General features: G+C 38.9%; 1 protein-coding gene across 2 annotated transcripts in view; it reads left to right on the top strand.

The window, feature by feature from the left end:
- Window positions 1-25,679, top strand: part of LOC105830721 (protein vein) — a 359,320-nt gene that overhangs the window by 122,358 nt on the left and 211,283 nt on the right. The window lies entirely within an intron of this gene.

Here is a 25,679-nt window from a genome sequence, read left to right as displayed (position 1 = left end):
CGTTGTTTTTTTTTTTTTTTAATTGTGACGTGATAACCAAAGAATGGTGAATTGTTCAACAGATAAAAATATTATAAAAATAACTATTTACGTTTGTGTTGTAAAGTGTTGAACAGTTTAATTATTCAAGTTATATGAGCTAAAATCGCTGTTTTTTTTTTATTTTATCAATATTTTTTGCATAAAACAGTCGATAACCTTTAAATACTTTTTTGTCACTAAAAATTCGCAAATTAAATCACTTTATAATGCCACATTTTTAACAAAAATATTTTTTTGATAACATTTTTTAAAATATGATACGACATTTGCGGATTTGTTTTCAGCAACAAAATATTTATAAGAATCACCTGATTCAATCTCAAGAGAATTTAATTTTTCAGACAGTGTTCTTTGCGGAAGTTCTTAAATATTCAACCATAAACCATAAGAAATCGTTCTCTTGCATTGAAAATAAATATTATTCTGTGTGTTCATGATCGAAATGAATCAAACGAACGAGGCAAGTGTCGAAATATGAAAAAAAAAAAAAAAATCCGACAGAAAATTGTGACGGAGCGAGATATTTCCGGGCTTTTCATTCATCATTTGCTCGTATTGCTCGTCAAATACGCGCATTTCGAGCAGATTTGGAGCAAATTGCGGTTGGAGAGCGACAATTAATGAAACACGCCGGCATGAAAAGAAGCCCGGCGTCGATCGAGCGCGAAAATCATCGCGTTTCGCCGTGACGCTTTTCCGCGCGCAATTTCCCGCCGATAAGTACACAATCGCGCCCCGCGCGAAATAAAGGCCAGCGAACCTCCGCTAAAACCGTTTCGGCGAGCTTCCGGCAGCGCGATGATTTTCCGTCGGCACGCCGGCCGTTAATGGACCGTGCTTAATTCGGGGAATAAAATAACGCGACGCAACACCGAGCATTCATATTACATCCGTATTTGCTGTTCGAATGACGCTCGGGGTATCTGTTACTCGTGTGCACAAGCGCACATATTTCAACCCGCGGACCAACCTGTTACGCGATGCCGCGCGCGCGATCGACATGCGCTGGCGCATGCAAAAAAGTTATTTAATTTTGGCGCGGAGCGCAGCGTAATTTTTGCAATTTTACGCTACAACTCTCCACATTTCGTTTGTCGTAATTACATCGTTTGTTGTTTGTTGTCACTAAAAGCCCGTTTTACTCTGATTGCATTCAGCGCTATCAAACTTAATCGTATTTCTCTCGTGCTATATATTTTTTTTATAATAGTTTTGGAATCTTTTAATATACAAGTGAACATTCAAAGATCGTCCGTTAATGTACGTAACGTTAAACACACACACACACACACACACACACACACACACACACACACACACACACACACTCTCTCTCTCTCTCTCTCTCTCTCTCTCTCCTTCTCCCTCTCCCTCTTTCTATCTATCTACCTATCTATCTCCAGTGAACCTTGATAAATTCTCGCAAATTCTAAAGTACATAACAAATATGTGTCTTTCGCTTTTTGATTTTGAGAGCGGTGGAGGTGAGGTGAAATTTCGAGGATCTAATTCGCCTACCGGCGCGGCGTCAGAACGCGATGAGAAATTCGCGCCTCGACCGTCGAATGCGCAATTATTCGGCACGCGCTCGAACGTTGGCCGGCAGCTCCCTGCCGACAGCTGTGAATACGAGGGGCCGTATGCAAACGGTCTGTTCCCGTGTGCGAGCGAAAGGTCGTCCCTCCTGAATCATCGGGCTCGATTTAATTAACGATGACGCGGGGAGGAGACACAATCGGCCCAATTGCTATACTTAGAGTTCCGATGCGGCGAATCCCTTGTTCGCCATTACACGATGCTCGTGTTGCCTTCCGCGGCGGTGGAAGTAGAAAATTTTCAGCAAATGCGTGGTATCCACGATTTTCGAGAGGAGAAAAAAGTAAAATTCGAGGGAACTTAAAAAATTTCTCGAGAGCAACGGAAGAAAATCGCAGTCTTTTATTGGGGGAATTGTGGAAAGAAATAGAGCGAAAAAAATTGAGGAAGAGGGTGGAGAAGAGGGATATAGGAACGAAGGAGAAGGATAAGAGAGGGCTCAAGTAATATTGATATTGAAATTATGTAAAAATTGTGATAGGGACGAATGTCTAATAAAAGTCTAAGAAGACGTTAAATAACTAGAACGTGTAAATTTTAAACAAAGCGTATAGATAAAATAACATATAAAGATTGTAAGGATAGAAACAGATTATAAAGATGACGAAAATTTCTAGTCATTACGGATAAGTTAAGAATTTTACTCTCCTCTTGGCAAAAAACTAAAGAAATAAATATTCTATTCTACTAGCAGAGTCTTTGAAGACCTTACACGATCAAAAATTTAATGTTGTTGAATATATACGAATGCTTGAGGAGACACTATTAGCATTTATGATACCAATAATATATATCGCGCCGCATATTTTTGGGGGGTCAATCTCTATCAAGGACCAGTCGAGAGAAGGACAATTCGTTCGACGTCGTGATTATTGATCATGGGAAATATTTCATCGGGAATTCAAATATTACGCATACCGCGAAGAGAAGGAAGTCCTATCTAGAGAAGGAAGAATTAATTAAAGAGCGGAGCTGCTGAGAGAGAAAGAGACGGACCACGGTAGGGCCGCCTTTCGGTTAATCGCGCGTCCACGTTTGACATCTCGCAATTAAAGTCCCTCGATGGTTGAATTGCCCGGACGTCATTCGCAGTCCGCGAGGTACGCGATCGATAAGTCCAACAACGACAACGATAGCGACGAAGATTACTTTCCCTCTGTCTCTCTCTCTCTCTCTTCTCTCGCAAAGGCGAAAAATGCCAAGATGCATGGCATCCGTAGATATCTTGTAAGCTGTCGCATTTTCCGGAATCAAACGTCTTTCCGCTAAGAGGTACTTCCTTCCCCGACTTATTTGTACACGGCATATACCTTGCGGAACAATCGGATATTGGCAAGATCCCGAGGAGGAAATGCGCCTCGAGGTGAAATCAAACGCGGCCAGCGCGTGCAACCGTCGCCTCCAGATAATCCCAGAAGTGTCTCGGCGAGTTGCAGGCAGGTTGAAATAGTACGCAATTGAGCGCGAGAAAGGGAGAGAGAAAGAAATGGGGACGGGAGAGAGGGCTCGGTGGACAGAGTTCTCCAACTTGTAATTAGTTTAAGGGATAGACCGAGCGAATTGGTCGATTTGAAGGCGATATTCCATGGATAGAAACGAACGAATGAACGCGAACAAACGAACCACCACGCCGAGATAAATCTTAATCAAATTAGAATAATTAACCGAGAAGGTCGAGCAACTATTGTCTCTCGTGCACCTGATTGCAATCGCTGTCTCTCTCTCTTTCTCTCTCTCTCTCTCTCTTTGGATGAGATTTTCTATTCCGGAAATAATGTACCCCAGTCACATTGAAACGACGATCGTTTGTCGCAAAAATATGGGATGCTCATTAAGCACTGTCCAGACTTAACTACTTTATTTCTCTTATCTATCGTATTTTTCATCGATTTAAAATCAAATTCATTTCATAATGTAAATTTATCCATTATTTGATTAGCGCAATTTTTTATAATATTCACGGATAAACATCAACACAATTATTTCCTCAATTAAAATTAATATAAAATTTTTTAATTTATGTATAAAGGTTGCAAAGAAAGGATTAAAACATTTATATTAAAAACATTTTATAATATATTTCTCAATAAAATTAAAAAATAATTAAATTTAATTGTTATTTTAAATGTGCTCTAATTTTTTGAAATTTTAGCTCCAAATATAATTAACGAATTATTTAATGTTGAATTTCACAAACCGAACAATCATTCACAAATTCATAAATTCCGATAAAAAATGAATTTAAAAGTCTAGTATTAATATTGATATTACACTCTCTGGGATATATTATTTAATGTACTAAATCGAGCAGATTATGCACATAGGTATTCTGTCGAAAAGTGATATCTCCAATGATTCGATTCTATAGATTTGAATAATTTAGACTTCACATTCTTTTCGTTGACTTTTTAATTGTGACGTGTACCGAATATGCGTAATGGAATTCGATCTTCTTCATGTTCCACAAGGCACGGATAATAATGGATGGTGTGTAATCTAGTGCTAATAACTTGACCTTTTGTCGTCGCGGTTCACGGTCTCGATTTATTGCATCGCGGTATGAAGCGCAGCGCGGCCGAACTTCGCGGTGTCTACTGAAGTTCAACTCGCCATATTCAAATTCCGAGGCTGAATTATAACACAGAACGGACATTAAATGGAAGTATGGAAGTACGTTTTAAATTATACGCCGCGTGAATTTCACCGTGAAACATCTATGTTAAGTTCTACCGACTTTAATTAAATTTTATTTTATTATCATTTAATCTCTCTCTCTCTCTCTCTCTCTCTCTCTCTCTTCTCTCTTCTCTCTTCTCTCTTTCTGCTTTTATTTTTTAAAAACATATATATTGGATTTTTATAAATAATTGTTGAGTAGAAAACGGCATCTAAATGTACACTATTATTATTACGCTTATACACATTATATAAACGTATAGGTCAGATGAATAAATATGTTTAAATTTTAATTAATTTATTCACCATAGACTTTAATGAAATGAAGAACAAAAGTTATATTAACATGTACCTTATTTTAAAAACAAAACTATTTGCTTTGTTACTACTTTTGTGTGTTCTTAAGAAAGATATACAAAATTCTCTTCAAGTTTCTTTTTCACTATAGTTTACTTTAAAAGAAAAACACATATTTATACGTATAATGCTTATATAAAAGATGTAAAAAGTTATAATGTAATAGAGATATCGATTGCTCTTAAAATACGTTTTTTCTTTGACGTTCTATTGTAAATAATCGTAGCGCGAATAAGTTTGCCACGAAAGAAAATAATTTATTATTACACATTAATAACTGAATCATTGCGGAAACGGAATCACCTGATTCCGCTACTGTAAAATGTTTGTTGAATCAATGTCTGCCATCAACGCCTCAACCGCAAGTTGAATTTGGACCGCTTCAATCACAAGGTGAGGGGGTGGAAGTTAATTTTCACTCATCGTGCACGCGAAAGACGTCCATTGGTAACCGCTACCGGTCTATTGGAAAGTTTGACGTTTATACAGTAGCGGCAACTATCCAAAAGTTATCGGCCTTCCGTAGCCACGTAGTCTGACAGGAAAATAATTTCGCCACGCGATAATGACGTGAACGACATGGTGGCGTCGTAATCTTCGCATCGTTTTAACATGCAAATCCGAGCATCAAAGTACTTGGGAATAATGACAAGAATAATTGGAGATCTCAATTATTCACAAATGCACCTCGAGCGTAATACCGTTGCAAACAAACGAAACTGACTTAACACAATTAATATTCTTCGAAACGACTGTTAATACGTTTTACCCCTGGCGGGATCGACGTGATGAAGAGCGTATCGAAAGAAAGACTCTCTCTCTGTCTCTCTCCCTCTCTCTTTCTTTCTCTTTTTCTTTCTCTACGGCACTTCTCGTGGGAGTGAACTTGAAAATGTCGTTAGGTATACTTCAAAAAGGAAGAAAGAGACAGTGGGAGGAAGGGGGGGGAGAGAAGCAAGCTGTGGGGTATTCTCCTTCACGGCGGGCTCGTCGTCGCTTAATTAGTACCGGCGTACAATTAAGCAGACGCAGGAGCAGCAGCACGCTTAAGTTTCAGCCACGCCTCGCGTCTGCGAAGATAAATTGGCGCCAATGAATGCCAATTGGTGTCCCCGCATAACCGACTGCGCAGACCGCATCGCAGTCATTCGCGGAGCGAATGAGCCGGCGAGTCCTTTATATGTAAGCTGCCTTCAGCGATGTTCATGTATATCGCGAGCTCCGATCAGGCGCGAGATTTATTCGCGCCAGATAAACACGAGACGCGTACCGAGTGAGATAAAGATGGGCGCATGGGCTCTACAAATGTCTCACTTCCGCTCGATAAGTAAAATTTATGCGTCAAAATCGCGGGTAAGTGAATAGCCGAAATATATTGTTGTCTGTTTGTTGAAAAAAATATTATTTTTACTATATACGTAAAATGTATATGATATTAAAAATGATATGACAAATGTAAATAGATACACCTAAGTGTTGCAATTAGTAATTACTATTTTGTAATTCTATCTTCTGAGGCAGCTATTGAAAATCGTGTTTTGCCGGACGACAATCACAACAGAGAATTGTCGTAATTGCCTTATTAAAAATTTGACGGTTTTGCGTAATCGCGACGGATTAAGGCCGGTCGGAAGTTAAGCGCGCGATTGAGTCTTAACCGCGAACGGTGCCGTGTCACATTCAAGCGCGTGTACAACCAACGAACCAACGTTCTTTCGTTCTCGATTTTTTTTTCTCCTCCTCCCGCGTTTCTCGACAAGAGAGCGACCCGTCACGCGAGGCACTCGACATTGCGCGAGCCGCTACATCGATCCTGGCCTTTCAATTGATTGGCGGTTTTCCTCGGGGCGCTTTTGACGATCAACCTTCCACCGCCGCACAACCGCCGTCGCCCCTTCACCCTCTACATCTCCTCCCCTCCCACCCAGGACTAGGAGGCTGAGGCACGGTCCACGTACAAATGTAACTGACAGTACTTCAGTCAAAAAGGCAAACACTAAACCAATTTCCGCCCCGAGCATCACCAGCGCCCCCGTGTATGCGCGATCATTGCCCGTTTCCCACCCTCATGCTCGCTGTTGACAGCAGCAATAAGAGACCCCCGTCTCTATATTCCCTTGGTCTCTGCCGCGCGCACGCCGTTTTGTTACTCCGCTTACCGTACGACCTCGTACCGTACATCAATCAAGCTTTCCAATTTATCCATGTAAAGATCGATTCGTCAACCCGAAACGTGAAACCACACGGTACCTACAGGCGAATTCCAGAGGGGAAGGGGTGGACAGCTCCTGTTCTCTTCGTTTTGCGAAAATAAAGTGGTAAATAAAAGTGTACTGTAAGAAAAGTTTTCAGTGTTTCGACGATTTCAGTTTTACGGGTTTGTTCTGGTAAACTTTGTTCTGTAAAAGTGGAAAAATTTTGATACCTTTATGCAGGATGTCATATTTTGCAAGTGTAGAATGACAATATTTTGCTGACCTTTGCTGTCTATCCGATTAATCAATGGTTTATCATGTAAATCAGATTAAAGTATGTTTACATGAAACGTACATCGCAATATCTAATAATTAACTATATGGTTTGATATAATAGTAAAATATGTGTGACAGTCGTATCATGCAATTATATCCGAATGGATTATCAAAGAGAGCTTAAATGTGTCACTCAATTCACATCAGAATACAGTGTATAAATTTAAGCTATATAATATTCTCATGACCCTGCATGCATTATTCATAATGCATTATAATTTAAGTAGTAATTTCATCGTTTTTTTATGGCATATTTCACTGAATTTTCAGTGAACCTCATTCCATACATTATGTATCAACGCATGTATCCCTGTATTCTTCAATCAATAAGCGTGATCATCATTTGCCCTACCATTCTTGTCACAAAGGCTTATTGTTGTAATTGTACGAACGTTATATTGTTGCAAATGAATGGTCCGTTCTGTATCGCTGTAACGAAAATATATTGTTGTTATGTGACGAACGGGTCTACTCTCGATTATTGCTCATTTCCTGACAATGCATTGAAATTTGATAAAGTTATTATCGCGTAAACAACAAGCGGCGAGGCACAAACTCGTCTTCGTCGTCGTGATTTAAATAAAATCGGTCAAAATTAATTTTTGACTTTGTTGTTTTCAATTTTTTTTCAAACCTCTTTTTTAATTTCTTACGAATCTATATTTGGACAAAGAAAAACAAGGGTGTGAGGTTAAAATATTTTTTGCAGCTCGCTGAATTTAACTTTATATATATACGTTTATCCATTAACATACTACTATATGCACATATTATATGATAAATACATACAAATTAGACGATAAAAAAGAATGAGAGAGAGAGAGAGAATTCTGACAAATTTACAAACTCACAAAATTCTGCTCGCTGCTAAAATACGTTACTGTCTCTCGACAATTAAGTCCGAATTTCTAAGGATGTCAAATCGTCCGAACGTTAACTCTTCCATCGTTAAAGCTGGCTACAATCACGCGACGTATTTCTGCATCGTGCCAAATACGACTATAATAGAATGCCCCAGAAATGGCAAAGAGTAAACATATGTATATACAGAAAAAAGTAGATACGTGTTAGTTCTTATTAAATTTAGAACAAGTTTTTCTTTTAACTTGATGTTGAGAGACATTATTAATTTATACTATTTTGAAATTTATTTGAAAGATTATTTTTACTACACAAAAATAACGATTTTACTAAATATTTAGCTAGATACGTATAAGTTTCATATTAAAATGAATTGCTCTAAATTTAACAAGAATTAATATCTATATCCACTATTGTCTATACATAATATATGTCACACTTGTGTGTGTGTGTGTGTGTGATAAAATTAAAATAAAATTTTGTTAACATTTTACATTGAAAAATGATGATTATTTATTGTCTAAAACTTTATATTTTTATGGTATATATAACACAAAGTTATGTCGGCAATCAATACATCTATGTTCCACTAATTATGAAACACTGTGTATTTGCTCAAAGCATGTTAAAGTGACTAATTAATGTATCAATTGTACGCGCGGTTCTCAAACAGTGAAGATTTTATCTGTCATTTATTTTAGGCACATGAATATACAGGATGTTCTAAAACTGTCGCTATTTGTTTTAACTCGTGCAGTTCTGATTAATATAAAATCGAATGTTAAAAATTTGCCTAGTATTACTTTTATGGATTTTTTTAAATTGAATAATGTGTTACTTTTCAGTTTTAAATTATAGGTATTAAGCATCTGTCTCTAATTATAAAAAGACGGAGGTAGAACTTATTGTTACTAGTAATAACGGAAATTTTTTTGTCGACTTGACTGACAAATCGTATTATTTGTTAATAATTACCCGATATTTTAACCTAGGGTTCAGGTTCTTATTAAGCACGAATGATTAAATTAATTAAAAAATTTTCTGTATAGAATTAATGTTTGATTCTAATTATGAAAGTTTCATACTAAAAGAGGCATATCATTTAATTGAAATAAAATTAATTTGAAATTAATATATATTTCGTGCAACACTCTACATATATTACCTGTTTTAGCTATATATATTTTACCTGTTTTATAAATAAAGTTTATATTAAATATTAATGTACAAAATTTAGCGGCTAATATATGTATAATTTGGCATTCCGATTTTTTCATTTGTAAATGAATTATAAATTAATTTAGTCGCTTTTTCCGTCCTTTTCATGGTAGCAAGAAATCCTGATGAGATTTTAAAAAGTCAGTTTAATAAATATATTTTATATAACCGCTTTTTTTTATAAATCTCCTTCAAACTATGTGTATATATACACTCTCTCAGTAGACATTTGCCTTCGCAATCCGCTTTTTCGGTGTTGGAAAAAAAGGCGTACTTTACCTCAAGCAATTTTTACACGCGTACACAACGCCTCGAGCAAATACATGCAAATTACAAACTTTAAGGCCAGAAAAGCCACCGCGCACCTGCCATTAAATCTCGCCGCGGCGCGGCATACGATCGCGACGAAACTCTGCGAGAACTGAAAACTCCTTGAAGAAGAAAATTGTATTAGCCGCGAAAGTGCATACTTCCTGATACGATCATTAAATACGACGTTGCAATCTAACGAATCCCAACGAAATTTGCTCACTCCCAGCTTTCTTTCTTTATCTTCTTTCTTTTTATAGAAGCTCACGAAACAGCTCTTAAAGGGCCTAAATAGATTCGTCTCCTGAGGAATAAAGACGTGATGCGGAAAAACGCTCGCTCGGCAAAGCGGAACGCCCGTAAGCTCCACGTTTGACGCTTATTTCGCGTGCGAAATGTTGATCGTGGGATCGATGGATCGAGATACTCGTGCAAGGAGGACGCTACTGAACGGCGGATAAAAACGCGAATGGCGTTCCGTTTTTAGACGAGAAGCCGTCGTCGTGGAGACGCTCGAGGGGGGGGAAGGCTACAGGGAAAGGGCGGTCTGAGACCCATCAAAGCCACGAAAAGCTCGGAATGTGCGCGCGTCGGCACGAGAAACGGCATCGCGAGCGGTGTCTGTTGCATTTTCAGACGCCGCTTTCATGGAGAAATCTTCGGAGTAAAATCCGACTTGGATCGCGAGGCAGAAAAAGTTAAATGCGCGGCACTTCGACATTCCCGAATCGTGATCGCGATTCGCGCCAGCTCGTAAATGCTCGACATTAAACGCGCGAAAAACTATCATCATCGGAGTGTACAAAAGAAAAGAATGGTTCCGGACATTCACAGCTATTTTTTTTTTTTAACTGCAGATTAATCGGCTTTGTGGTTGAAAAAAATGGCATGGGTGCAATAAAAATGATATTGAGTTTTCCTTCACATGAAATATATGATTCTACTATGTATCGAATGCAAAAGTTTTGATGGGTTTTTAGTAGATTTAATCAACATTTTTTTGCATACGTTTTAATATTTATATATATCACTAAAAAAGGCAATACCGTCAGCTGTAGTTTAAAAAAGAAATTGGCTAAATTTCAAATGGGGGGGATTTTTTATAGTAAATTTTTAAATGAAAATGAAAATAAGCGAACAAAGGGTTCACGTAACAATGATACATGAATTTCGGAGAGGAACAAATTTTCAAAATACAGCAAAAAAAGCATTTGTGATATATTCGGAGGGAATGCTGTGTTAATTCCAATCTGCTAAAGATGTTTCGCTAAATTTAAACGCGCGTTTAGATTAGAGACAATTTCAACCTCGAAAGCAAACTATGCCCCGAACGGTCTTCTGATATTAGCGATGGCAATTTAATGCAAGAAAACCCATTTCGAAAACCGAAATTGCGACAAAAGTTAAATTAAACGTTTTGACAGTCGACCTTTCGGCAATTAAAAAAACAAACGTTGGTTTCCAATGTACGTATGTAACTATATTTACATCTTAATTAAATCACCGTGCGCCCTCGTTGTTACAAACGTCTCAATTGGTAATGCGACACTTTCTGACCATTAGGCGAGGATTTAGCATCATCCGGTTAGGATCCGGCTGGATTTAGTCCGTGCATTAGTTCACGCACGGACAAATATAGTACGTATCCGCGAGCGGTCGCAAAACATATTTAATCGCGCTGGACACATATAAATCGGCGGCCGAGACGTTTGAGGCTGCTGGTCCCGGAAGAGAAGACGACGGTCCTCTATTCTTAGCGGCGTCCTCGCAACTTTGTCCCGCCTCGCATCGTCGTCATCATCGTCGCCGTCGTCGTCGCTCATCTGTCCGTCCCAACGGTATCGTAATTGCGGAACTTGAGGCAAATTATTAAACGCGCCTGTAAAATAAAAACTTAATTGCTGAGAATCGCGTGCGCTAAGTGACGCGTCAAACGCGCCACGATGTCCGACGCGATGGGAAGATCGGGTCGCGTGTTCACGTGAGATTAAACATCAGCTAACAACTTCGCGCGTATCTCGGTCATCAGTAGATCGTCGCACAGCTGAACGTGTATAATAGGGCGAGCTATCCTTAGGAGACAGGTCAACGATACTCCCGAGTAAATTAATCTTTTGTTTGGACTCTGAACTTTTCAGCCTCCTCGCGCGCCGCCGATTCTCACGATAACGACGTGTAAATACGCGAACATGGTTCGTGTAATTTTTCAACATTATTTTACAAGAGATAAACACACTCCTATCGTCCCCTCGTTTTATAATTTAAATTAAAATGACACGTTAAAGCCTTCAAATTTTATGGCTGTAGTTTTGTGTCAACAATTTACTCGATTAGAAGGAAAACGAATGCTACGTCGGAGATTTAACTTTTCATGGAGACAGACGGAAGTACCGATCTGCTCGGTTTCGTCAATCGATAATCGCGCCGGACGCGAGTGTCCTAGGGAACATGCCGCGCGTGTTCAGAGACAAACGGCGTGGTCCCCTTTCTTAGGGGGAAGGGGAGGGGGCACGACAGCCCTTTGGTCTCGTGGCCCCTTGCGTCTATTCCTGATATAGCCGCCGGACGTCGGCACGTCCGCCGTTTGGACGTCCGCCTCGCGTGGCGAGACATCTTCGCCGTATTTTCCACCAATTAGACGCGTCGCGGTGTCCGACAGGTATATCCCGGTAGCCCGGTCGTTAGTAACGAGGCACGTCGACGTCGTCGTCGTCGTCGTCGTCGTCGTCGTTGTCTTTGTGTTTAGGGGGAGAGGGAAGACATCGGTTTCGTCGTCATTGCCGTTGCATTAAAGTGGCTCGCATGCTACGCTCGTCAATTTTAGGGATATATCTCGGGGAACCCAGAGCGCTTCATTACCTATCTAATTGGCTACTCGTCAAGTTCCCAAAATTACAACGGGATATTTTTATACGCGAGGATTTTGAATAAAGTGAACGACATTTCTACAGCAAAGTCTTAGAGAGAATCTTTAATACTAATCTAATTGGACACGAGGATCGTGTTTAAAGGAAAGTTACTGAATGCAATCACCTAAATTGTACCTTATCAATATTTTATATTTTTATTTAATATATTAAGCAACATTTAATGACAAAAATATGAAACAAATGAGAAATGAATGATATAGGTAAAATCAGATATCATCAAATCTGGATGTTAATTTTTGATAAATTTATATAGCTGATAATAATGTAACCATGCAATGTCATATTGAATTTTTATATTGTTATAAAAGAAGATTCATATATCGTAAAAATTAAATATTTTACTTACATTTATTTTAGGCATGTATTTGCAATTATAATAAAAATTAAATCGGTATTTTTATAAAATCTATTAAGTTTCATAAATTTTATATATATAATACAAGATAATTTAAGTGTGTTATCTCTCGCCTATATAAATATATATTTGTAGATATATCAATAAGAATTTTATATTTCAAAAATATGCACGAGCATACATAATAATAAGACAACTCCCAAAGTATCTTTGCATATATTCTTAAATAAAGAAAACAGGCGAGAAAGAAGAAGGTTTAAAGAGAAGCCGCTAACCACTATGGCCTTATTGAAATTAAGTTCTATCTTGCAGTTTTCTAAAGATACTGCAATCTTTTTAAAGTATCCATTAAGATAGGTTCAATTAAGTTAATAGCGACGCCACTCGTGCGGTTTGGCGGTCTGCTCGTGTCTTTATCTACTTCGTCTGGCCCTGGTTAACGGGACGATGCTTTGGCAACCGACGCGAGCGTACACACACACACACACACACACACACACACACACAGAGAGCGCGTGCATCTCTTTCTCCATTTAAGTACGTACGTGGTGTACGCTTTAGTACGCTTGCATATATGCGTGCGGGCGTAATGCGATTGCATCTGCCTGTCTACGTGCGGGTGTACCATGCTGTTAGTGTGTATTGACTTTGTCCGGTGTGGTTTGTACGCCAGTCGGAGCACTACCGCGATGTATACGATGTTACTCGTGCGCGGGTATACATGGTATATCGGGTGGCTGGAGATTCATCGTGGATTGTTGCGGTAACGTTTCATTGTGACTGAGATTTCGTAAATTATAATTAAAGGGCAACCCCCAAGACCAAGAGCAACTTCTCAACCCGCAAGATTAGATATTTCATGGAGAAATCTCACGTCTGTTTGTTTTGCATTGTTTCGCGTATGGAAATGAACTTTTTTTTAAGGCTTCGTCCAGTGATGTTGCGCTGGCGATTTATAGTACGAAAGTTCATCAAAAACAAATAATACTCAGCGAGAGAAGAATATTTTTGCACGAGCAGCATGACACGTTATATTGGTAATCGCAATGCAGGCGCTTGTAAATGCGTTTTATTATGTCATACGTTATGCGTCACGACCCGATTGTTATCGGCGCTTAAAACAAAAACCTCGAATTCCACTTTCGCGATGCTGTAAATTGCATTTTTACATCGCGATAACTGGCTGAGTTACGGTGCCGTTTTCATGAGTACACCGAAGCCGACATAAAAAGTCGCATTCGGAAATTATCGTTTAACTTCCCTCTGATTCTGTTCTCTGATTGCGTGTATTATTTTGCTTTGCGTTAATTACTTACATTAATCGTTTTATTGAATGTTCACAATATTGTATTCTATCTATTATATCAATATATATATTTTTTTTTTAGTATATAAAAGCATATAGATTAACAGCTCTGTAATTTTTAGCAAAATCGCTTCAGTAAAATTAAAGTTTTTTTTCCACTTTTAACCGCTTCTGTAAGATAAAAGTTGTTGTTTCCATTACACTTTGGACTAGAGACAAAAAGTCAAAGTTATTTTAATTTTTTAACATAAAATCTTACGCAACGAAAATTTTACAGACTGTGAACTCGAGGCTGAAGAAAAAATCGAGATCTTTAATAACTTTAGTAACATCAATCGCTGGCGCTGGCTTTTGCCTTCTTAGCACAAAGCGTCTCGGGACCGCCGTCGCCGCCGCCGCCGCCGCCGCCGCCGCGCCGAGACCGACGGCTGGCGGTAAGACGGTGAGCGCAAACGCACCACGGGCGGCTGCCCGGGAAATTCGGCCGGCCGACGTGTCACGTCTAACATACCGTTAATGGAGGCGCTTGTTACGACGACAACACGACGCGAGGCCCGACCGGGGGGCTTTCACGATGCTGAAACGCGACGTCGGTCGGCGGCGCTCGATAACGCGCCTTGTCGTGGGCGGTCCCGCGGAACGGTTCCCCGTCGTCCGTGAAGGTCCTTGTGCGTCTGTGCCACGGGAAACGGTGGTATTACTGTCGTCGATGAGAGAACAGGAGGAGGGAGAGGTTTCGTCCCCCGTAGCCGTCCGTCACCGTGTGCGATTCCGCGGCGCGCGGCACGTCGCGGCGCGTCGCGTACGTGTAGTAGTCCAGCTCGATAATGTATCGGGCCTTAGCATCATCGGATTATCCGCACGAGTTGGACTACCACTGCGACTGCTGCTGGTACCCCCTAATTGCGCGCCGGCGAACACCGCACCGGGGAACGTTTACCGGTAACTCGGTCCGCTAATTGGGAACGCCTGTCCGCCGATATTCGAGATCGCGCGCTCGATGGACGATGGCTAGCTAGGTGATGAAATCTTGTAAAACATCCCTGAAAACTCAAACAAAGACGTAAAATAGAGACTTCGATTTAAAAGATGCAGGATACTTTCCGAGAAAAAGTAAACGATAAAAGATTCAAATGTTGTGTATTAAAATTTTATTTCTTACAATATTTAGGGAAAGGTGGTAACACGGATGCATTATATTAAATTGATTATCAATTTAATATCATAACATTAAGTGATATTAAATGGTAAATTACTATTCTTGTTCAACTTATAACAACAGTGTTTCAAGACTGAAAATGTATTTTGGTGCAGGATTTAATGAACTTAAAAAGATATATTAAATCACATAAGAAATGTATGAGAATCCAACTGTGATTTAACAAGGTTTTTTTTTTTTTAAATAGTCGTGTTTTTATATGTTGATCTATATTTTCCTCTTATTTAAAATTTTATATATATTTAATGAATGGTTTATTAACAGCGACATCGATGAACAAATAACTTCAAAATGTGTAGCAAACATAGAAAAAATAAGTATTCGCGAAATATACTTTTACTTTACATTTCCACTTTACTAAAACATGTACTTTTGTTTTATTATTTATTTCATATTTGTTTCAGAAAGAGAAAGAGAGAGAGAGAGAGAGAGAGAGATTCTTTCACCAAATATTTAAAGAAAATTTTAATTAATGTCTATCACGCATCAATCTATCTACCTATATATATGTATATATATATGACTTGTTTCGAACTATTAACCCTTGCGTGTTACAATAAATTTAATTGACGTTTAATGCGTTATTTAAATAAAATAATTATACACTTAACTGAATCTATTTTCCTTCTTTCTGTTCTAGGTAGGTGTTCTATAATCTAGAAAGGAACTACGAATCTCTCGCTACGAGCTAACCCAGATTTTCAGTGTGCAACCGGATCTAAGGAATGGTTGGACACACAGCATAAAGACATCAAAGCGTGAGTCTAACCAATCCGCCACTTGCAATCTGAACGTGTGTTTCAGTTAAATGAAATTGATGTTCTTGCTTCATGTAAGACACTGCTTTTTTTAACATATGTAAGAATAAAGGACCGACTAATGTGTTAACAGATAATGATCGAATTGTGTTTTTAAAAATAGAACTCAATTTTATTCTCGAAATCTGGAAACAACAAAATGTCACTTGTCACATTAGTCAGACCGAATAAAACTTCTTGTTTTTTTTTTCAAAAAAATACCTAGCGTACAAATGTCGATAAAGATGGACGTATCGTATTCTGCTTTACTGAATTTCATACTTTTGACTTTATGACTTTGAGTGATGGATGTAAATTTAGCAAGTCAATTTTATAGTAGAATATTAAGAATTATAAATACTTTTTGAGATAAATTTCTATATTTTTATGTATTCTTTGTGGATAAATACGGACACACAATACATACATGTTGAATTATATATCTAAGCTAAGTAAGATTATTTACTGCAACAGAAATAAAAATTTTATTTAAAAATATATATTACAATAATTCATTAGTGTAATATTTACTATTTACAGTATTAGTAAACTTTTGATATTTATAACAAAACGTGTAACTTACAATATTTTTAATTACTTAATTAATGTTATACTCTAGTATGTCGAAACTGATAACTTTTAATTTATATTCTTGTTTCTTTTTTTCAAACATATAGATTTTAAGAAAACCATTTTTCTTTAATAAAATATTAAACTAGATTACCGTACATTAAAACTATATTACTATAGTCCTGTTAAAAATAAAAATACTAATCAGATTTTTTAAATAAATAATTAAATTATTATATTCAAGTTTTCTTAAAGTAAATTAATCCAAACCACAAGTAGCAAAATTTAACTCTTTGTTTTCCCACACACCTAAGTCATAGAAACTATCTAGATAATAGCTAATCAGAGAGTAATTAACGGAGTTAATCTTCAAGGTATCAAAGACGGTGTGTCTCCTTCGAATGCTTCCTCCTATTGTCACATTACGTTCGACTGCTCACGCCATTTTCGGATAACGCGTCAAAGTGGCTTTAGATTACTCAATTCACAATTGAAATACTTGAGTCGATCAGTATGGCTAATTGCTGCTACGAATTCTGCTAAGATCTTACAGAGAATCAACGATTTAATAGATACTTATTGATATACGACAGTGGCTTACATTATTATCACATTTTTATCGTTAAACGCAACATCTTAATTACGAACATCTAAATTGTCGCATAATTAAAGAAACAATTTTGTTCGGGGTCACGTGAATGAGTTGCAGTCTTCCTTCAACAAAGCCTCTCGCGATACATTATAATAGTCTAGCGAAGCGTTTTCACGTTTTCCACGTACCACGCTTTGTGACATCAAATATCTTTGATGCGCGTTCCAGCATTCGAGACGTGTGCTAGGCGAATACTATGTCTTAATGGGTCGTCGAGTTACCTTATCAGATGAGCCTTACGTCGATGTCAACGTCTACCCGTACCGCCATTGGCCTTTGTACACGCACCTCGTGCACCGTCATTGTGTCAAAGAGAAATAATATAGCAACTACACCTCTTATCATAAGAACCGTCTCTAATTATATGGAGTTGCGTATACATATTTTAAACTCAAGATATATGTATAAAAATTCATGAAAGAAATTAACGTTTTCGCCAGGGCAAAATTAAAAATACGCACAATTTTATATCAATATACTGAGAAGAAAGTTGCTAATACGGCTCAATTTTTTAGCTTGATTAAATTCTTTGATTTAATTCAAACTGTCATATATTTAATTTTAATGCATAAAATATTTGAACTTTATGTATTCATATATTCAACTTAAATATACAAATACTTGAACTGAAGCAATTTAATTAAATTGAAAAATTCAGTCAAACCAACAATTTTTTCACTTATTGTTTATTAATATAATTATGTATACTAATATATCATATGAACTTAATTAAACTCAATAACACTGATTTAACTTAAAACACGAGCCTAAAATCTCGTAAAAAATGTTTCTAATTTTTTAATTGATATAATTAATGATAATAAGTACACCGTTTATTCGTATAGTCAAAAGATTAGGGTTCTCCAAAAATGAATTTACCTTTCATTGCATTGTTTAAATAATAAAAACCTTGCAGTTTTTATTAACCTAACCTTGCAGAATTTCGGCGAGTACCACGAGGCAACGTTTCGTAAATCCGCGACACGAAAGGAAACTCCCGCGGTATTACACGAGCGGCTCGATCGGGGAAAAAGCTCGAAAACTCCGGGAATGGTGCGCTCGCGATGGGATCGTACGTATACCCGACGTCACTTGCAATCCGCTCGGGAGCAGCGGCGCGTTCGCGAGAGCGGATAAACAATGACACGATAAATCTCGCCCACTTTCCGTTTCCGTCCCGTTCGCCGCCACCGCCGCGCCGCCGCCGCCGCCGCCGCCGCCGCTGCCGCCGCCGCCGTCGCCGTCGCTCCGTGCCGGCCAGGCGCGGGGAGCCGCGAGAGGGAAAGGAGGGAATGAAGCAATTAAAAAGTGGGGTTCGCCTCGAGAGAGCTTGTTATGACCGCGCCCGCACATTTATCATTTTTCTGCCGGACCCTCGGAAGCGTCCGGCGAGAGATCTCCGAGGCATCCGTGCCGAACTCTCTGGTCCACTCCGGTCGAACTCTCTCTCTCTCTCTCTCTCTCTCTCTCTCTCTCTCTCTTGCTCGATTCCTCTCTCTTCCTCCTATCATACCAACCGGGTGAGCTTAGTTGAAATTTCATTGTTTCTGTTTTCTCGTAGCTTCGCCCGCGGCGATAAATCGGCCCGGCCGCTTTTCTAGCGCATCCACTGCCGGCTGAACATTCGGCGGAGCGAGCAAAATTTGCCGTCCGATACGTTTCGTTTTTCGTAGAATATGGGAATAAATGCCGCCCGATACGGGTGGACAATTGAATTACCAGACTTGAGAAATAAAAATAACTCGGAATTGAGCAGGCTACAATCACGAGCGCGGCTATTGATTTTAACTCGCTGGATAAATGCATTGAAAAGGAAACTGATATTTGCGAGGGATCGTTAATTTAAATAGATCGGCGGAAGTAAACAAAGCGCAACGTTACACATAATGGAATTGAAAGTTTAATTTCGAGCATTAAAGCTGGCAACGTGGCCTTTTCCAATATTATTAAATATTATATTAGTGGCGAAGAGAGAGATAACTAAAATTTGTTTTTTAATGCATAAGTGGTTGTGTGCTCTTGTACACCTACCGTTTATACCCTTTCAACTTGATATCATGAACTCGGCGAATTATTTCCGATATAATTATTTGTGCCACGGTTAAGCTGGGGTAACTTTTCCTTAGAAGCACAAAGGTTAAACTGCTGAACAATAATTTATACACTAATGCCCATCTAAGTAATACCGGCTAATTCCTCGGCGGTTTACCCCAGCGGTTACCCGTAACCCCTGTTAACCTTTCGCGATTAGCGCTATCATTAAATGGAATCGGCGTCACTAAGGGATGGTGATAAAACTTAAGTGACCGTTATGGAGTGACACGATTCGATATCATAATGATTCACCGCGGAAGCGGTTCATTAACAGCGGAAGTATAATGGGCAAAAAGTATGTAAGAGAGAAAGAGAGAGAGAGATAGAGAAAGGGGTGGGTCGGCCGCTCGAGACCTCAAATTTCTCTTCCCGCCGACCGACGAGAGCGAGTCGCGTGATTCACGAACGGCAAAGCGATAAAGCGTATTCTTTCCGACGATCTTTCTAGCCCCGAGGGTTCGATCTCTCGCCCCGTTCGGATTGCGGAAGCCCTTAAACCTTGGTGCCGCGAGCAGCGAAAGAAATAAACCTTCAGAGGAAGGAGACGGAACGGATAACGACAGAAAGATGTCTCTGGGACGATCGGAGAGGTACGCGCATATAACGAGCAATGTTCTCTTTTTTTCTTTTTCAAGAAATAGCTTCCGCGTTGCGGACGGAATTCAATTTTACGCTTAAAAAAAAAAACAATTTTTTTGTAACGAGAGCTGCAGTCGAAAAAAAATTCGATACGCATTGAATTGAGCGTAACTTCAATTTTTAAGTTCGTTGCGCGAGATTCAGAAGAGTAATGTAACAGAATTAGTTTTACTTTAATCGAGGATTAATAAAGTAAAGACGAGCGACGGAGTATCAGATACACGTTACGTTCTTCATTTAGAAAATTCACGAATCAGAGTCCGTCGTATCGAAAATTTCCTTCCTGAGAGGAAAATCTATTTCTGAGGAAAGACGAGATCACACCTTGATACTTTTTAGGTTTCCATCTTTCGCACTTCGTACTTTCTCCTCCGTATAAATTATTAAAGAATAGAAGATTTTCGCGATTTTCTTCACTTGGAAACTTCAAAATTATATTCACGCGTTTCAGGGTTCTATTATGGTTTTAACGTTTTTTCAGTCGAGTTACTTTTCGCTCTTTCATTTTCACACAGAGGCAAAGGGAAATCGGCCAGCGGAATTTCCGGGCCAATTTTTTGCTCGATAAGACAGAGAAATCTCTCTCGCCGATTGCTGGTCGACGGATGATCTGTTCGAAAGAGCTTCGCACCGGCGCGATGCGGTTTTGACAATCCGGATCGTTACGCACGACTGCGAATCGATTTTCGAAAATGTACCACGTTCTCCAGCTGTACGTGCAACGCAGCACACACACACACACACACACACACACACATACACGTGGCCGCCCATTGTCGTAGCACGCGACCGATGCCGTGTAATGCTCGCGCTTTCAACAGGGGAATACCGAGTCACCGCGTGGCGCGTGATTTAATGCGCCGCGCATTCGTGTGTGTAACGTAAGAGGATTACGGGATAGAAAAAAAACCACGCATGAAAAGAGGAGAAAAAAAAAGAATCGATGGCCAGCGTGGTGTCTAGTACGACTGCGGTGCGATCGCGGGGGTATCGCCGGATTTTCGGCGTATCCTTTCCCGCATTGAAAAATATCGAGTCTATATCAAATTCGAACTTTTAACTAACACAGAGCAGATAAATAACTTGCGGTACATCGTCGGTTTAGTGTGTGTGTACGCGCGCGCGTACGCGCAATACAATGAAATAAATTACACAAAGTGCATTTTATTCCGATGCGGGTTTTATTCGCTGCCGCGCGACGTATAGAATATTTCACGTGTGGATCTAGAATTTTTTTTTTGCTGACGAAATCCGCGCACCTTTTATTCAAGCGTGTAACCTACGGCCGGAGATATAACGCGTGATTTAGGGCGGCACGACTGCAATATGTCCATTTCAATTTCGCGTTGTACTTCGTCAAGCTGTTTGAGAGAAAAAAATACCGGGTATTCGATAGCACTCATTGTACATTGCCCGATCTTTCATTCGTCGAAATACGATACTCGCGCGATACATACATGTATATGCATATAAGGTTACATATGTACATTTCGTTCCGCGGCAAAACGTTGCTATGTTAAGAAGCTTCTCTATGAAGGAAAATCTCCAGAATAACCTTGATCCTTTAAAGAATCTAAAGCAACACTCTCTTATTTTTCGGAAATTAAACATTGCACTTTATTAATACTGATAAAAACGTATACTGATAAAAAAAAAGTATACAAATCTACAGAAATAAATTTTTTGAAAGCGATAAAATAAAATTTGCACAATCTTTTGCAAATTGCGTAGTATTTAAACAATAGTGAATGTACTACATGATAATAAAAATAGGTTATTTTACTTGTTTGTAAATTTCGTGTTTTAATGATTTCAGATAGAAAGAAAAATGGAAATGCATTACTATCAATTTTTGCTTATTTTACAAAAAAATTACTGTAAAATTCGAAGTGATATTCAGAAAGAGCTTTACCTCTGATAAAAGATATCTTCTAGTTTGTATTTATTTTGTTTTTTAAAGAGAAAGTTTCAATTTTTATTTAAGAAATATCATCTAAAAACGCAATGGTATATCGATATTGGTAACCTTTTCTAAGCTTATCCTACTAAGCTTAAATTGGGCAATCGGTTAAAGAAAATTTTGAGTTAGGAGTTTGAAATCTAATCTCGTAACAATATTAAACTGGATATGTTACCTAATCTAAAGAACTATCTACCTCAGTATAGTATCTTGGCGTTGTAGTTATGACGTTTATTACTTATAACCATTCGCTGTTTCATATTTCCGGGGGAGCATGTCGTACCATAAATCTATCGAGTTCACCTTGAAACAGGACTGCAAAGGGATTAAGGGTGCTCTCGTACAAGAGAGATCGGCAACGTAAAATTAACGCACCGCGACACATTCGCTATCATGGCCTTTACGACGTCGCGCGCCGACGTCTTATGTCGCGCGCGGGATCGTCCATCCGTCCATCCATCCATCCGGGGGATGATCAGCGACCTTTACGCGGGTTGGGGGTGAAAGCACCAGCGGCCGGGATTAAAGCGCCGCGGTCACCCTTCTCCTTCGGTCCGTTTGATCCGCGTCGCGTCCTTCTGGCGCCAGGCTCGATCGATCATGTCTCTATGTGATATCTCGTAAACAGCAAAGGGGAGAGAAGGGACGTTTATTGTCATTCTAGGGCAAACCCCCTGGGTATGAGAAAGGAAAGGAAGTACATGGGATGATATAAGGAAGCGCCATATCATGAATTAAGATTGGTACAAGTGCTAGGAAGAGTGAATATAAAACGTTTTATATACGTTTCTTTTTTTTCTATTTGTATCACAGGCTCGATCTATTACATTATATAGTTATGACATAACTACATAATGTAATTACTATTTATTATACTAAATATAGTTAACAATATGGGAATGTAGGTCGATATGTGAAGATATAATTAATAAGAATATTCAATTGTAACTGAAGCTTCGTGTCGATGTTTCTCGTGTGATTCTACTTTTTTTTTTATTTTATCGAACTGCATTGATAATTAATTTAATTTAAATTGATAATTAATTTGATGCTAACAAGCGTCTATTATCACCTCCTTCAAATACTGCAAAGAATTTGTTCCAAAAAATATTATTACTATTTTATTTATATAATTAATTTGTTTGTTGAAATCACACAGCGCAAATTTTTTACATTTTCCGTACAATTTCCACAAATGTTAACCGGTGTGTAATTATAATTGTTTACACGTATGAAAGATATGCCAAGATACAAAAATATGTTATAATCACACAGAAGGGGATTTCCTTCTTCTCAGAAAGACAACAGTAAAAATAACAAGAAATTAATAATTTGTTGTTAATTTATTATATTATATAATAATAAAATAAAATAAAATAAAAATTGAAAACTGCGAATAAATTAAAAATTGATATATCGAAGAGGGCGAAAGGGTAAGAATAGCTATCGCTCCATCTCCATCATTTTCCCTTTTTTTTTTCCTCGTCGTCCCGGAAAACCAGATGCGTCCAAAGTGCAACCGCTCGCACAATTCCTCGCCGACGCTTCCGCGATAAAGCGGAACGCGCAGCCAACACGTCAATCTTGAAAAACGGGGTGAGTGCGCCGCGAGTCGCGGGCGTCGCGTCGCGTCGCGCTGCGTCGCGCCGCCGTCGCCGCTTACGAGTGCGACTTGCGAGCAGCTGCCGAAACTTTTCCGCTCGGGTCGGAAATTTTGCTCCTCTGTTTTCCGTAAAAAAAAAAAAGAGGGCCCGCCGCGTGATTGACGAGATCGACGTTACGGCGCCGGTCTCCATCGAGAGATGACGAACGGCTTTTGCGGTATCGCGACGTTCGTACCGCCCCTCGTCGCGATCGGTCCTCACGCCACCCCCGAAACAATCCCCGCTCGCAAATCGACTCTCTACTTTCGTTGATCGATGCGTCGACGATATGCAGTCGCGACGAAGACTTATCGGTCGCTGTCACTCGGCATACTGCGGCAATTAACGATCGCAATTGGAAATCTCGAATTAATCGGCCAATAATTCTTTTTTTTTTTGTTGTCCGATAGAAAATGTACTTCTCCGATATACATCGATGATGATTCTTATCGGAAACAGATCGCGATATCAGCAAGCTGCATGACAAAATAAATAGATTTTTATTTTTTATACTTTTTGTATGTTTTACTGTATTTTCATTAATTGTTAACAATACTTATGAATTGGACAAGGAACTTTTTTTGATAAAAATATGCATTGTTAATATCTTATTGCCTAATATAAAATGACAGGGTTTGAGGTTTGCTTATTAATTAATTGAACAGTCCATTTTTTGTCCTGTCTTTGTTCAATAAACGAACTTAGATTTTATACGCATTAACTCCAGGCAAAGCGTTACATTTTAATGGGGATTCTAAGTACTTTTATTTCTCAGTTACATGTATATTAGACGTAGAAGTAATAGAATTGTTCAGAAATGCATGAAGTTTTTAAGAAACGATTGATTTGAATAAAATAATTATGTAACGTCACGTAACACGAATATTTTAGATATGCTGTGATGTCGTATATCTCAAGTTAATCTGGAGATAGTAAGTTCGCAGGTGAATGTGGAAAACTAAATATGTGTGCAAAATGAGAAATCAAGGGCGCCTTATCCTTGTTGAGGAGGATATGCAGGAGGTTGCCGGGGGACAGGGGGGCGTAAATGGCGATATAAAGTAGCGGAATCTGTGATCTGTATTCTCTTGAGCTGAGAATAGAGCGCGAAGATAAGACACCGGGTAAAAGGGCGAAAGAGAAATATATAACGGTGAGAGGAGGCCGAGAGATAGGCGGAAGAGCAGAGCTAATTCGAATGCCAGAATGCGACGTGCACCAGTTACGACGCCGGCAATTTACTTTAACATGCGAAAACGCGTGGGCGAACTTCCGCGGTTCTTCTTCTAGCGGGCGAGCGAAAGCGGACGCGCCGGGTAATCGTCGAATATTTTTATTTTGAACGCCCCAAATCTCACGAACATATTTTTCTTTACTTATAATTACTTTAAAGTAAGTCGGGTTTTAGATTTCAGTTTGTTGTAAGTTAAATCCGATCCTACATCGTTCGCACCGCCGCCTGATTTTATTAGATCCATCGGTGTCGCATAAAGTATTTGATATTATATTTTAAGAGATATTAATGGCTAAAGGAATCAAAAAGAGAATTAAAACTCTTGAGGAATAAAGGTTGAAATATCGCCGAATGACGCAGATATGCGACGGGGGTAAAAAGCGTGAAACCCGCAGGTGGGATTTAGTTTGCGTGAAACGGAAATACGGGACGGAGATAACGAAAATGTAATTTATTATTTCGCAACCGTGAAACAATAAAGAGCTGTTTTAGCTGGACGCGGGATATAAGGCAGACGGTAATTGAAATTAATAACCGGAGGAGAAGACGATGGCGGCGGTCGAGGATCTTAACGATAATTAAATCCGCCTTTAAATCCGCCGAGATAGACGCTTATCCGGCGAATGCATGCCCACGCAAGCCAATCGTCGCGATTGGAAATCGTACTCATGCAATATTCTCAATTATCTA

This window comes from Monomorium pharaonis, chromosome 5 (genome assembly GCF_013373865.1).
Source record: "Monomorium pharaonis isolate MP-MQ-018 chromosome 5, ASM1337386v2, whole genome shotgun sequence".
Classification (NCBI taxonomy): Eukaryota; Metazoa; Arthropoda; class Insecta; order Hymenoptera; family Formicidae; genus Monomorium; species Monomorium pharaonis.
The sequence above is the reverse complement of the archived record's forward strand: the minus strand, read 5'-3'. Positions and strand labels throughout refer to the sequence as shown.